This window comes from Lotus japonicus, chromosome 1 (genome assembly GCF_012489685.1).
Source record: "Lotus japonicus ecotype B-129 chromosome 1, LjGifu_v1.2".
Lineage (NCBI taxonomy): Eukaryota > Viridiplantae > Streptophyta > Magnoliopsida > Fabales > Fabaceae > Lotus > Lotus japonicus.
The window spans coordinates 15961506-15974704 of NC_080041.1; the positions used below are offsets into that span (position 1 = coordinate 15961506).

Sequence of the window (13199 nt, forward strand, 5' to 3'; positions counted from 1 at the left end):
CAACAAATAAAAATATTAAAAAATGATTTTTTTAAATATAATGTTTTTCCAAAAAATATATGTATTCTATTTAATTCCTTTTTTTTTTGATAAACAAAGCTTACAAGAAAAAAAACTAAGAGACTAAACTCTCATAAACGACACTCCCATCTATTTAATTCCTTTTGTCATGCACGTACTTGGAATTTGATAAATTAAATTCTTTTAAATGATAAATCACAATTAAAAAGAAATCAATAATCTTAATAAGTAGTTCAAAAAATAATCTTAATAAGGATTTCAAAAATATAATCTTAATAAGAAAATAATATTAATATTGTTTTCGAAAAAAGGAAGAAAATAATTTTACTATTAATATCATTAATTATAAGTTTTTTAACATCATTAATTATCAGTTAATCATGTGATTATATGTCGTAAAAATATGATAACGACATAATATGATAATATCAATGATGAATCAATAATTATTAAAGATCATATTAATGCAAAAATATTTATAATACAGAAATTTACAAAAAAAAAATTAAACCTGTCTATTATTGCAATTGCAAATTAATATATATGTAACCAAAAAAAATAATATATATGCATCAACGATATTGGAGTAGTTAACAATAACTTATCCCTTTCAAAAAAAAAAAAACAATAACTTATCATTAAATATTTTAATCAAAGTATTTGACTTAGTAATCAATTATTCATAATTTTCCGATGGAAAAAAAAAGTAACCAATTATTCATAAATTACCCCTTATATTACATATATTCTGATTAATTGTTTTTGTAATGTACTTACCAAAAATTTGATGAATTACATCCTTTTTAAATGATAATCACAATTAAAAGGCAATCAATAATCGCTTATAAAAAATATTAAATATCATTAAATATAAAGTCAAACATCTGATTATATACAATAAAAATATGATAACTAAACAATAATAATATCAATAAATAATTATTATTCTATCAAAAATATAATTTTTTTTCATAATTAATGCAAAAATATTTATAATTCAGCAATTAATTATACGAATATTACCATATAAGTTTAAATTTAAACTCATATTAATGTAAATTAAAATTCTTTAGCGATATTAGAAATAAGTTAAAAATAAATTATCATCAAATATTTTAATTAAAAATTTTATTTTGTACCAATCACTCATAAATTGGCTCTTAAATTTAAAGAAAGATAATAACTCAAGTATTAAATTACAAGAGTGATCAATATTTTTTTTCATTTTAAATAAAAGTGTAAGTGTTCATAGTTAATATAAATAATTTTTTTTCGGGCAGATAAATACACCCGGAAAGTAATCATGCTTATTAGAGCATCTCTAATGCAATGTTTTTTGTTCTTATTTATGAGGTAAGAACTATGAACCAGGGGCGGACCCACGTGTAAGTCAGGGGTTCAGATGAACCCCCTGAAAAAACAAAAAATTCTACTTACCCCCTTGTATTGTTATTTTTTTGAACCCCTGAAAATTTCAATTTGCACCCAGACCCCCACTTTCTCCTCTCTCTCTCTCTCTCTCACACACACTCACAGTCAGACTCACGCTCTCACCCTCTCAGGAACGCTCACCACGCCCTCACCCTCTCACTTTCACTCTCACTAGGTCTGGCCATCATCAAGATTCAAGCACACACGCACGACACGACGCACCGCCACCGGCCATCACCACGCAACGCCACTACCGTCCACCAATCCAGCCGCCCCTCTGCAGCTCTAACCCTAGGTATGGCTGATTTGAGATTTCCCTAAATTGATTTTGTTTCTCTTCTCCTTTCTCAAGCTTGATTTTCCCAAGCAACCATGAATACGATTGATTGATAATTTAAGTTTTGGGTAAGGTAAGGTGTCTATTGATTGATTGGGAGAAAACTCTTAGATTGGGGGAAAAACTCAAACCAGAGCTGTGGATTTAGCCCAATTGAGAGATTGGATGAATTTTGCTGCTCTATGTATGATTGGATGGCCAATCCAAGGTACTTCATTGGGTTTCTCTGAAGATGTGTTCTTTTTCTTGCTGTGACCGGTGGGGGTTCTGTTTTTTTTTACTGTACTGTGTGAAGTAGTTTTTTTTTTTGAAAAATTAAAACAACGCAACTGCTACTTCCTTGTTGATTTGAAGAATTTTATATAAATGGCATGGCAAAAGATACAGTTTTGAGATCTTTGCAACCAACAAGGTTTTGGGATGTAAATAAGATATAATTACCTATCTAGTATCTACAATCAAAGAATGGTCCGAAGTGTGTCCAAGAAATTTTGGATAGTCCGTTGTTCCTGGGTTGCTTGCAACTCTTGCAATGGCATATCTTCATAACACATTTTATGGTAAGCTAAAGCCTGTGCCAAGTTCATTAGAGTAGAACTTGATGTCAATCTTTGGTAAATGCTTGGAGGAAGTTGTATCTCATTTGGCACCTGTGCTGGTACCATTGTAGCACTGTTTTGGATTGAAGAATCCATATGAGAAGGCCTAGTTTAGGTGATTGTTGTGGGTCTGAAGAGTATTAGCTGGCCTTTATGTTTTGTGAGTGCACCTGGGGTACTGAATACCCTGTTTTTGTACTCTGTTTCTGATTCCTCTTCTCTTCTTTTTTCATTTTCCTTTGTTCCATCATATATCTCTCTGGGTTGAGGTACCCCTAGTACCTCTATAATACAATTTTGTTTACCAAAAAAAACTCTATGCTCCACACTCTTGAATTTATTGTTTGTCATAAGTTGGATCAAAGAAATTGGTTCACTGATTATGTATTCAATTATTTAACAAGAATTGGTTCCAATTCAAAATAGTTTTATTTTACATTTGAGTCCAAGCTCATTGAATACAGCTTATGAAAAGTAAAACTCAACAAACCATTTATATGTTGTTGTTAGTGCTGAATGAATATTTAAAGCCTTAAGCCTTATTATCTTATCTTGAGACTTTGTGAGTGGGTCTCGTGGATGTGTATGCTTGATGGCTGAAGTTTCTGCCTATTGAAACAGAGTCTGGAACCTCATCTTTACTTTTGTTCTATCATTGGTCTTTGCTGAGTTGTGGGAAATAGTTCTTGTACACGTTTCTGTGTTTCTGTTTTGGTCTATTGTAGTGAGATTGATTAATTTAATTTCACTTTTGCTGACAAAAAAAAAGTGTGCATGTAGTCTTCTTTTGAAGGAGACTAGGAGTGCTGTTTTCTTTTGTTAAAACAGAGTAGTGCTGCCTTGTTTTTACTTATTATGGTTTGTGTTTAATTTTAGGAAGGTCATGGAAAAATTTGAACCCCTTGACCCCGGGGTCCTGGATCCGCCACTGCTAAGAACTGTGTTCTTAACCATTGGAGGGGACTGACGTGAAGTTCTTAGTTCTTAAAAATAATAACTAGTTCTATATAAGAGCATCTCCAATGCTAATTCAATTCTTAAATTAAATGAATGAGAGAGAAAAATTTAATTTTTTATGGTAAGAACTCAAAAAGTAAAACTTCTTATAGTTCTTATTTTGAAGAACTAAGAACTCCATGTCATCCTCTCTTGTGGTTAAGAACTCAGATCTTAGTTCTTAACTAAAAAATAAGAACTAAGAACCTTGCATTGGAGATGCTCTAAGGATTTTTACTTTTTGAGTTCTTAGTATAAAAAATTAATTTTCTCTCTCTCATTCATCAATTGATTTAATTTAAGTATTGAATTAGCATTTAAATTTCAATTAAAATTATATGAAAATAAAAAATATTATTACTATAATGGTATTGTGGAACTAGATAAATAGTGCTAAGAACTAAGAACTCTTGGTTGGAGCACAATCTGCAAAGAGTTGCTTAAGCACATGTGGCAGTATGATCCCACATGAATAGTGCTAAAAACTAGGAACCTAACATTGGAGATGCTCTTACAATTTATCGTGATTAATTATTTTTATAATGCACTTACCAAAAATTTGATAAATTAAATCCTTGTTAAATGATAAATCAAAATTAAAAATCAATTAATAATCATTAATGAAAAATAATAGGCTAAATAACTCTTTTGGTCCATCACTTATCATGGTTTTACACTTTTGGTCCCCAATAAAAAAATTAGCACTTTTGGTCCCCTACATTACTTATTTTTTCGCAAAAATGATCCCTATTTGGGACTAAAACAACAAAAGTGTGTAAATGTGAGGGATTAATTTTGCTAATTTTTTCTGGAGGGACCAAATGTGCAAAAACGTGATAAGTGAGGGACCAAAAAAGTTAGCCAAAGTAATATCGCTATCATTAAATATATAATTAAACATCTAATTGTATACATTAAAAACATGTTCTCAAGGATAATTCAAGTTGTAACACTAGCGGGACATATGGATCGGAGATTGGAAGGTCCATGAATTAATCTCTAAATGTGTAATTTATTTTTCTGATATACCACAAAATATACAATAAAAATATGATAGCGAAATAATAAAAATGATCATTCAATATATATTTAATGATCATAGTTAATGCAAACTGTTCATTATCCAATAATTTATAGGAATATTATGATATAAGTTTATATTTAAACCTATTTATTAATGAAAATTAATATGCTTTCGAGATATTTCCAATAATTTTTTTTTTGGTACATCAGAAAGATAAATTGCACCCGCCAGGAATCGATCTTTGGACTTCCCCTATCCAAACCATATGTCCCCCTACTCCCCAGCTCCTACCAGTTGAGCTTTCCAATAAGTTAAAAATAAATTATCATTAAATTTTTTAATTAAAATATTTATTCAGTAACCAATCACTCATAAATTGTCCCTAAAATTATGAAAATTTAAAGACAGATAATAACTCAAGCATTAAACTTCAAGACTAATTTGGTATATTATATCGAAAAGATAAATTACATCTTTCAAAAAGATTGATTCATGAATCTTCCTCTTTCCAACTCATATGTCATCGGCTCTTACTACTTGAGCTATTAATCAGAGAAATTAATTTAATTTTATTTTATATTGAAAAAAAGTCATTATTATTTTCATTCTAGATGAAAATTTGAGTGTTCAGAAGTTAATATAAGAAATTATTTTTGAAAAAATATAATGTTTTTTTTTTCTAATCACATGCATTCTAATTAATCAGTTTTGGAACGCACTTACCAAAATTTTGATGAATTAAATCCTAGTAAAATGATAATTACAATTAAAATGAAATCAATAATCATTAATAATATTTAGGAAGACCCGAAGAGCAAATATCCCCTCGTTTCTATATATAGTGTAAGTACACATTATTACTTCCACGCTTAGGGTTTTGCATTGTGGTGCAGATTCCAGTAACGAGGACTAAGATTACATAGACGTCTTGGTTATGACTGGTGCAGAGAAGTGGTTCTTTTCCAATTTAGGATTCAACATTGGTTAACGCTATTCCTGCTGTCCTATCCACCATAAATTCTAAACAAGCTTCTGGTGTTATATCCCGGAGGCGGCGAGGTGTTGTTGTGGAGACCATCGAGAAGAAAAATTCCCCAAAGGATAAGAGAATGAGAACTTCGTTCCTGATGCGAGAACAAGAAGCGTCGCGTTGACGAGGGTCCGACCGTTTAGGGGGAAGGTGAAGGTTGAACTGAGGTTGTCGCTTAAGACAATAGTTACCTGAAGGTGACGTGGTTCTTATGGGATAAAACTTACAACATAAGTGAGGGAATCTTCGTGTACTGTGATCCTTACGATGTCTTGCGATAAGGTTTGTTTCAATGAGATTTTGTAGGCCACTTCTCAAGATTATGGCACCCGACTACTCCTTCAAGGTGTTGGTGGATAGTGGCAAACTGTCCATCCAGTATAGGAACTTGGAAGCTCATACAGTGAAACTTATCATTGGCACCATACAGTTTAAAGAGAAGAGGTGTCATTTGAGAGGATCGCCGGATACATATATGAGCTTGAGGCACAGCTAACAGTGCTTCAGGTCAACCCTGAAGTCATGATTTTCATGTCATGCAAGTTGGATCAACCCGACCTGAGTAGGGAGCTCGGTCTTTCTAGTCCAACTTGTATTCTCTAATATAAGTAGCTGTCCTAATTTTGAAAATAAATTTTTGAAAATCAAACCATGATTTAAAATTAAACAAAATATCATATTTTAGGCTATTTTGATGACTATAGTATTTGCTCCTCTTATATAGAATGGAACAACCAAACACACATATCACCCCCTTCCTCCCCCTAACTCTCTTCTTCCCATCTCTCTCTACCCAAACCTTCCTCTACCAAACATAGTGTAAATGCATTACTCTGTTTTCCTTTTTACCATATCTATGTACATGTCACTGATTGCACAGCTGCCATCACATTCACCTGGACCACACCACCATATGTTGAAAGTTGAAACCCCACATTTTTGTATTTAATGTACTGCATGCACTTGAACTGGAAGGGGTGCCACCATCCTGGCATCCTCCAAATTTCTTCATGGAAAACGAGAACTCGGGCCTTGTTAGATTCTCAGACAGAGACAAATCTTCAAAAATTAAGATGTCAAGAGATTGTTATTACTTATCAGAGTTAAAACAGATCAATGGTCAAGGAGAAAATATGTGGTTACAGAAGACAACTACACACGAGATTGATGGGCTAGTGCCAATGAAGAGAACCTTGCATAAACGGACAAAAACACAACCAAAGTTGTCTCACATCGACAACATATATGATTAACTCAAAGACCCTCACTCCTAAAAGATTAATCCAAATTTGATATGATATCACAATCAATCATCGATAGATCTATTGTTGGACCATTTGAAATTCAGAACTTGATCTAATTTATTCGCCTTGTAGATATCTTGTGACGGAGATAAGGGTATTGACAATCAATAGCCTATTACGGGAACAAAGTCATTCTAATAAATTTGTGATCTCCATACTCAAGATGTTTAGTCCTGAGGAGCGTGAGGTGTTAAGATTCACATTGACTAGCTAGCTTTTAGGTAGCTAGAATTAATTTTATGATCGATCCCAAATTCTAATACACACATGGACGTGCAATAATAACACTTCAAAGGGAAAGAAGTGTGTGACACACCACAAACTCTGTGTCAATGTCTTAATCTAACAGTTATCAAGCTCTTCATTGGCTTCAACACCTTACAGGAGTAGCCATGAGAACTGATTTGGCAGCAACAAAAAAACCACTAGTGTCCAAGGCACATGCAATGTCCTACACATTGAGCCTTTTATTTTTAAGTTATTTAATTGCTTTTCTCGATCTGTCCTTGTTCCATAGGTAATTGTCCTGTGGAATGCAAAACCAACCCACCAAACCATGTTGATTGGTCCTTTCCACTTCACCTTTCTCAGATCAATCTTAAGTGATTGCAAAAGCTTTCTGAAACCACTTGTATATTTTACAGAAAAAAGATTGTTTCACCATATCTCTGTTACATAACATACCATGCACTCATGTGGAGAAAATTAAGTGCCATATAAATAATTAGCATGCAAAATCAGATTCACTTTGGAGTGGACCAAGGACCACCATTCATTCATGAGCTAGCATCAGGAACTGCAGAGTTCAAATATATATACACATAAAAACTGTACTTGTTTTGTTATTTTTGCATTAATTAAACCTCAAATTAAAAGAGATGATTTTTTTAATTCACAGCATAACTTCTTCCAAGAACTTGATTTGACAAATGGGGTTTTAACACGTGCCATGCAGGGCATGAGAAAATTGAAAATGACAGATACCTTGAAACACATGAAGGATTAGTGGTCCTGCATTTGAATGACATCAACATGGAACATTATAATTAGAACATGGCAAATTTTAATAGGCAAAAGGGTACATCAAATTCTAATTTAAGGGAACTTTATGATTTAGTACAATCACATGCCTTTTATCAAAATATCTAGAATTAAACAAATTGGTAATAAATGTGATAGATCCAGTTCAACTGTACTTGCATTAAGAACTCCTAATTAAGTAACTAGGCTAGTTTTAGTTCAGTGAGACACATGCAGACTTAATAAAATATTATCTAGCACTTATGGAAGTCCATAGAAAAAAACTAAAAAAGGAAACCGCTTTACCGTAATTTATCATCATGAATTAAATAATATAATCAACAAATATATGATCTTTCCAAGGAAAATATAATATGTCAACAAATTTTTTTTTGAAACTCACAATCTTCAAAAGTAATATTTACTATTGCTTAGGCCGTCCGGGACGAGTATGTCAATTTCTGATTTTTAGTTTTCAAATATAAATTCAAAAATAAAATGTGCTCGACAAAAGTAAAGCTGATATAGTTTTACTCAATTTTAAAATGTTTTTTTGCCTAATTTTTAAAAGTAAAAAGTATGGTTTTGTGATTTTATTTTTTAGTTTCTATAACATGTGATATCACTCCACCTCCTCTATCACCGTTGCTGCAACCACACCCTCCACGCTCCACCATTGCCATCGTCTCAACCACCCTTTTTCAAACTGTCATTATCACTAAATTTAACATGAATGGGAAATTATGATAAAGTTAAATTCAACGGAAGTCTAAACACACACTAATTAAGTTGAATGTAAAAGCTGTATTGGAAAGAGGAAATTATATATGTGATGATTATTTATGGAGTAATAATATAGACGTCAGGAATGTCAAACAAATTAAAGTGGAACGTTATAGCTCCAAGTTCCAACATCTAATTAAAGGCAGAGCCTAGCTAGCATGCATAGTTAGACAGAGTTTCCAGTACCTGTTGCGCGGCTTAATATTCAATTCTAGTCACTGCAAAAGTGGTCAGAGTCCAGAAGATTGATCACTTTACTATGCAATAACTACTACAACAACAACAACAACGTTACTCAAAGAACAAGCATCAGTGCATCACACAAGTACTTAGGGAAAATCCAAGGTTGCTTCCTTGAGCTTCTATTTGATGTGTTTTCCAGGTGAAAACACTGTACCTGAAAATGACACATCAGAATCAGGCAAACACTTGGAACATATTTGCTTGCCCTTGTTTTCAGCCTTCATGTACGAAACCAAAAGCATGGGAAACCAAACCAATGCGTTGGACAAATGCATTTGTGTTTTAATTAGCGAATATCATGTAGGTCCCCTTGTATGTACACCATTGAGCAACAATAGGAGCACTGGTTAGTACAAAGACGAAAATCATAATGAACGTGGATGCAGTGTTGGATATGGTTTCTCATTAACTACCCACCCAGCTCAAATGTCATTGGTTGAAAGTACTATTCTTGCAATTCTTGGGGACAATAGTTTTAATGCCACCCATGTTCATCTTAGTGTCATCCCTCATTTCAAAAATATACGCCTTTGGAAAATTTACATTTCAAAAAGTGATTCTGCAACTACAAAGTGCATGACTACAAAGTTGCGGAATTACTTTTTAAATAAGTTGTCTTGCAGATTACTACATGCGTCAAATTAAAAACCGCTTTCGCAAACTTTTTTTTTACTGCAAACACAAGTGTTTAATGCAAAAAAATAAAATAAAAATAACATATGGCAAACATAAGTAGTTTTTTTTTTGGATAAGCAGCAAACATAAGTAGTGAGGAATGCAAATGACTTGTGGGGGTATTTTTTGAAATTAAAAAATCAAAAGAAAGGGTGCGTGACACCAATGTGTAAAGGGATGGCATGAAAACTAATGCCTTATTGAGGCATACTTCACACTACATAGCATTGCTCATTGAGCAAATATCATAGGAATTACCATACATGTAAAAGTACTTCATCTAGTCAAACTAATGCAACATGTCTACTTCATCATTAACTTAAGATACTTCTTATGTGTATATATGCACAAATTACAAAAGAACATTCTTACAACCAAACTCCAGATGATGCCTACCCAGGCAAACTTCTGTTTGCTATTTTGGGCATTTATAAACCGGATCTAGCTACCTCCTAGAAAAATATTCACATCGACTTTGCTACCATGCAATGTGTACTAAATATACACTTTGGCTAATGCACGAGGAACATTGTGCCACAAATTTTATATCTAGAGATCTAACTAAAATCGCCAACACAGAACCAAGAAGTATCATGACATTAGGATCAATTATGAATACATCAAATGCATGCATTTAGGTAAGTAGAAAACAAAATGAAAAAAAAAAGCTGTAAACCAATAATTAAGACTATATAATAAAATCACATAAAAATTAAAAAGATTATTCTTGCATTCCATAAGGGCATAATGAAATTGAACAATACTTTCAGAGCAAAAACCTGGTAGCATGATGAAAGAGAGAATTCACCAAGGGCATGTTTAGATATTCTTCTGTAATTTCTAAAGCCAGAACCGATTATGGAAACAAGCTTCTGTAAGCAGCTTATGAATATCAGAATTGAATTTGATCAAGAAATAGATAATGATTCAAACATGTTATAAAATGAAGGCATATTTACCAAAAAAAAATCAGAATGAATGTATGAAAAAAGAGTAACCAAGTGAAAGATAAGAAGATAATATTGTAAACAATATAAAAGGGAGCTCCCTTCAGTCCAAGCAAAGACAAGAATAGGAAGAAATTTACCTCCCGCATCATTCACACATTCACAACAGCATACCATGTTGCCTGATCTATTGTGTTTGAATGAATGAGTCAGCAGCTAATTCTAACCCCTTACCCATCCATGAGTGGACTGAAGGAAGCTCCCCTCAACTAATTCCTAATGTAACATCTTCAAATATAAACCAAGCCCAGAAAAATAATTGCATTTGAAAAGGAACTAATATGAAAACAGGAATACGAATGAATATTGTAACAGATCTAACATAAGAAAATCAAAATGAGACGATATTCAAAAAATTAGGAACTAATTATGCACACAATTCAAATCCTACCCATTTCAAATATGTTGATAAATTAGGAATTAGAAGTTCACGGCACTCTGAAATATTATGCCAATGAAAGTAATTGGTTTTTCATTGATTTGAAAGGTATTCAAATAATTAAAGAACCCTAACCCTAAGTCTTAAAACTACCAAACCAAAGAAAACAAAAATTGGAAATAAGACATGTTAAGATTTTCTCAAAGACATTTTCCTTCAACAAAAGAGAATACATCATAAGTCATAACATCACCTTATACTATAAACAAGAGATACTTTCTCCAATTAGAAGCATGTGCCATGTAAAATTGTTAAGGAGCAAAATTAAAGGATCAACTTAATTATTTGGTATAATGAAAAAAGCAGCACTTGAGTCAAATTAACATCTTAGACTTACAGCTTTACCATTCTCATAAGCCCAAACATGAATCCGAAGCTTCAACTACAAAGTTCAAAACAAGAGCAAATAGCTGAAAGAAATAGAACCAAATGGGTAAGGAAAAATATGCATAAGAGCATCACAAGGCTGAGTAAATATGTTAAATCAAAGAAGAAACTAGTGCAAAAAAATTATGAAATTAAAAGGAAAGGAAGAGAGTTGAAGGGTCAGAAGCAGAAATCAGTGAAGAGATGAAATGTTAAAGAAATAGCAGAGAGAGAGAGAGGATAGAAGCTAGTGTCACTGTCTTCATTAGAGTCAGAGAAAGGAAAGCGATTGAAGATCTAATATACAAATCTGGTAAAGCACTGTTTCCAAAAGAAATCAAAACAAAGGTAAGCAAAGATCATCTTTTTCTTTTCCCAGTAAGGAAACACTTTTGCAAGTTACTATAGAGAAGCAGAAAACTAGAGTGTTTTTCTTTCTTCCATCAACCTTCTCCTTTCTCACAGACACACTCTTTCTCTCTCTTCCTCAAACTGAAAGAGCCACTTACCACACACACATAAAATCCAACCTATCTGTACAACTGGTTAAGTACTGTAAAGAAAAAAGAAGAGCAGAGTAGATTGAAAAAAGAAACGTGGGGTTCTCGTGCCATCGCTTCACTCAACTGTAGTGCTCTATTTTCTATAAGAGCAACTCCGACCATTGGTTACTTATCTGGTTTCTTAACACACTATTCAGCACTATTCTGCACTATTCCTGTGGGCCTGTACTGCCACATCAGACTTAAGAAACTCATAAGGAACTGAACCAGATTTTGCTCCAACCCATGGTTTCTTAAATTACTATTTGAAGGGTCTCACTCGTGTCCCACCATACAACATAAATTAATAATATTTATTTTCACACAATTTAGATTTAAAATTTAATACTAAATCAATTAAAAAATAATTTAATTAATATTTATACGAATTTAATTTAAATTTACTTAATATTTAAAACAACTAAAAAAAAAAGCCCAAACGAGCAGAAAACCGGGTCCAGCCGGTCAAAACCGGTCTGGACTGATCCCAAACGGTTGGATGACCGGCTAACCCGGTCATCCACTATAAATACTTCCTTATCACTCCCTCCCTCATAACCCTAGCGCCGTTTCCCCTTTCTTCTTCCTCTTCTCTTCTTTTCTTCTTCCTCACCGCCTCCGATTCGCCACCTCACCGCCTCCTCACCACCACCAAACCCTCCTCACCGCCTCCTCACCGCCACCAAACACCCACAACCTCAAACAAAACTCACATCTCCGCCACCAAACACCCACAACCACAACCAAAACCACCTCACCGCCACTGACCCGCCACCAAACAACCTTCACCGCCACCAAACCCGCCTCACCGCCTCCTCATCGCCACCAAACACCCACCGCCGCAACCAAAACTTACCCCAGCCGCCACCAAAGCTTCAATCTGGACCCAAATCGCCCCTCAAGCACTGGATCGGAGACATGCAGGCCTTCTTCAAGCGCCACCCTCCGCCACCGCCACAAGATCGCCCCTCAAGCACATGCAGGCCTTCTACAAGCTTCTGTAATTTTTTTTTTTCATTTTTCTTTGTAAAAATTTATTTTTCTGAAGCCTTGTAATTAATTTCTATTTTTATTGTTTGAATAAAATTGTGATAGTTCATACAATCTGTTAACACTGTTTCTTCCCTCTGTAATCTGTTGGAACTGAATGTGAGAGAAAGTATAGTATTTTATTTAAGGAACTGATAAAGCAGAGCTGCTTGCAGAAGCAACTCTGCCCATTTTTCCTTAGCTAAGGAACCGTAAGGACCTGTGCTCCAATGGGTAAGAAATTGGTCCTTGGTTTCTTAGCACCTCCAACCTGGTTAAGAAACCAGCGTTGGAGTTGCTCTAAGACTCTTCGGTCACTGTCTCTGGAGGGTTAAACTCTGATATTTTTAATA

The 13199-nt window shown here is 33.6% G+C and overlaps 2 long non-coding RNA genes across 2 annotated transcripts; one reads left to right on the forward strand and one right to left on the reverse strand.

Moving 5' to 3' along the window:
• Positions 1-1519: 1519 nt before the first annotated feature.
• LOC130733843 (uncharacterized) lies at positions 1520-2200 on the forward strand. Its single transcript, XR_009017650.1, has 2 exons — positions 1520-1747; positions 1868-2200. It is a non-coding gene; the product is annotated as an uncharacterized LOC130733843 (long non-coding RNA).
• A 5236-nt stretch (positions 2201-7436) lies between these two features.
• On the reverse strand, positions 7437-12082 carry LOC130733844 (uncharacterized). The gene is made up of 2 exons (XR_009017651.1): positions 10243-12082; positions 7437-8942 (listed from the first exon to the last, which is right to left on the reverse strand). It is a non-coding gene; the product is annotated as an uncharacterized LOC130733844 (long non-coding RNA).
• Between the last annotated feature and the right edge of the window lie 1117 nt (positions 12083-13199).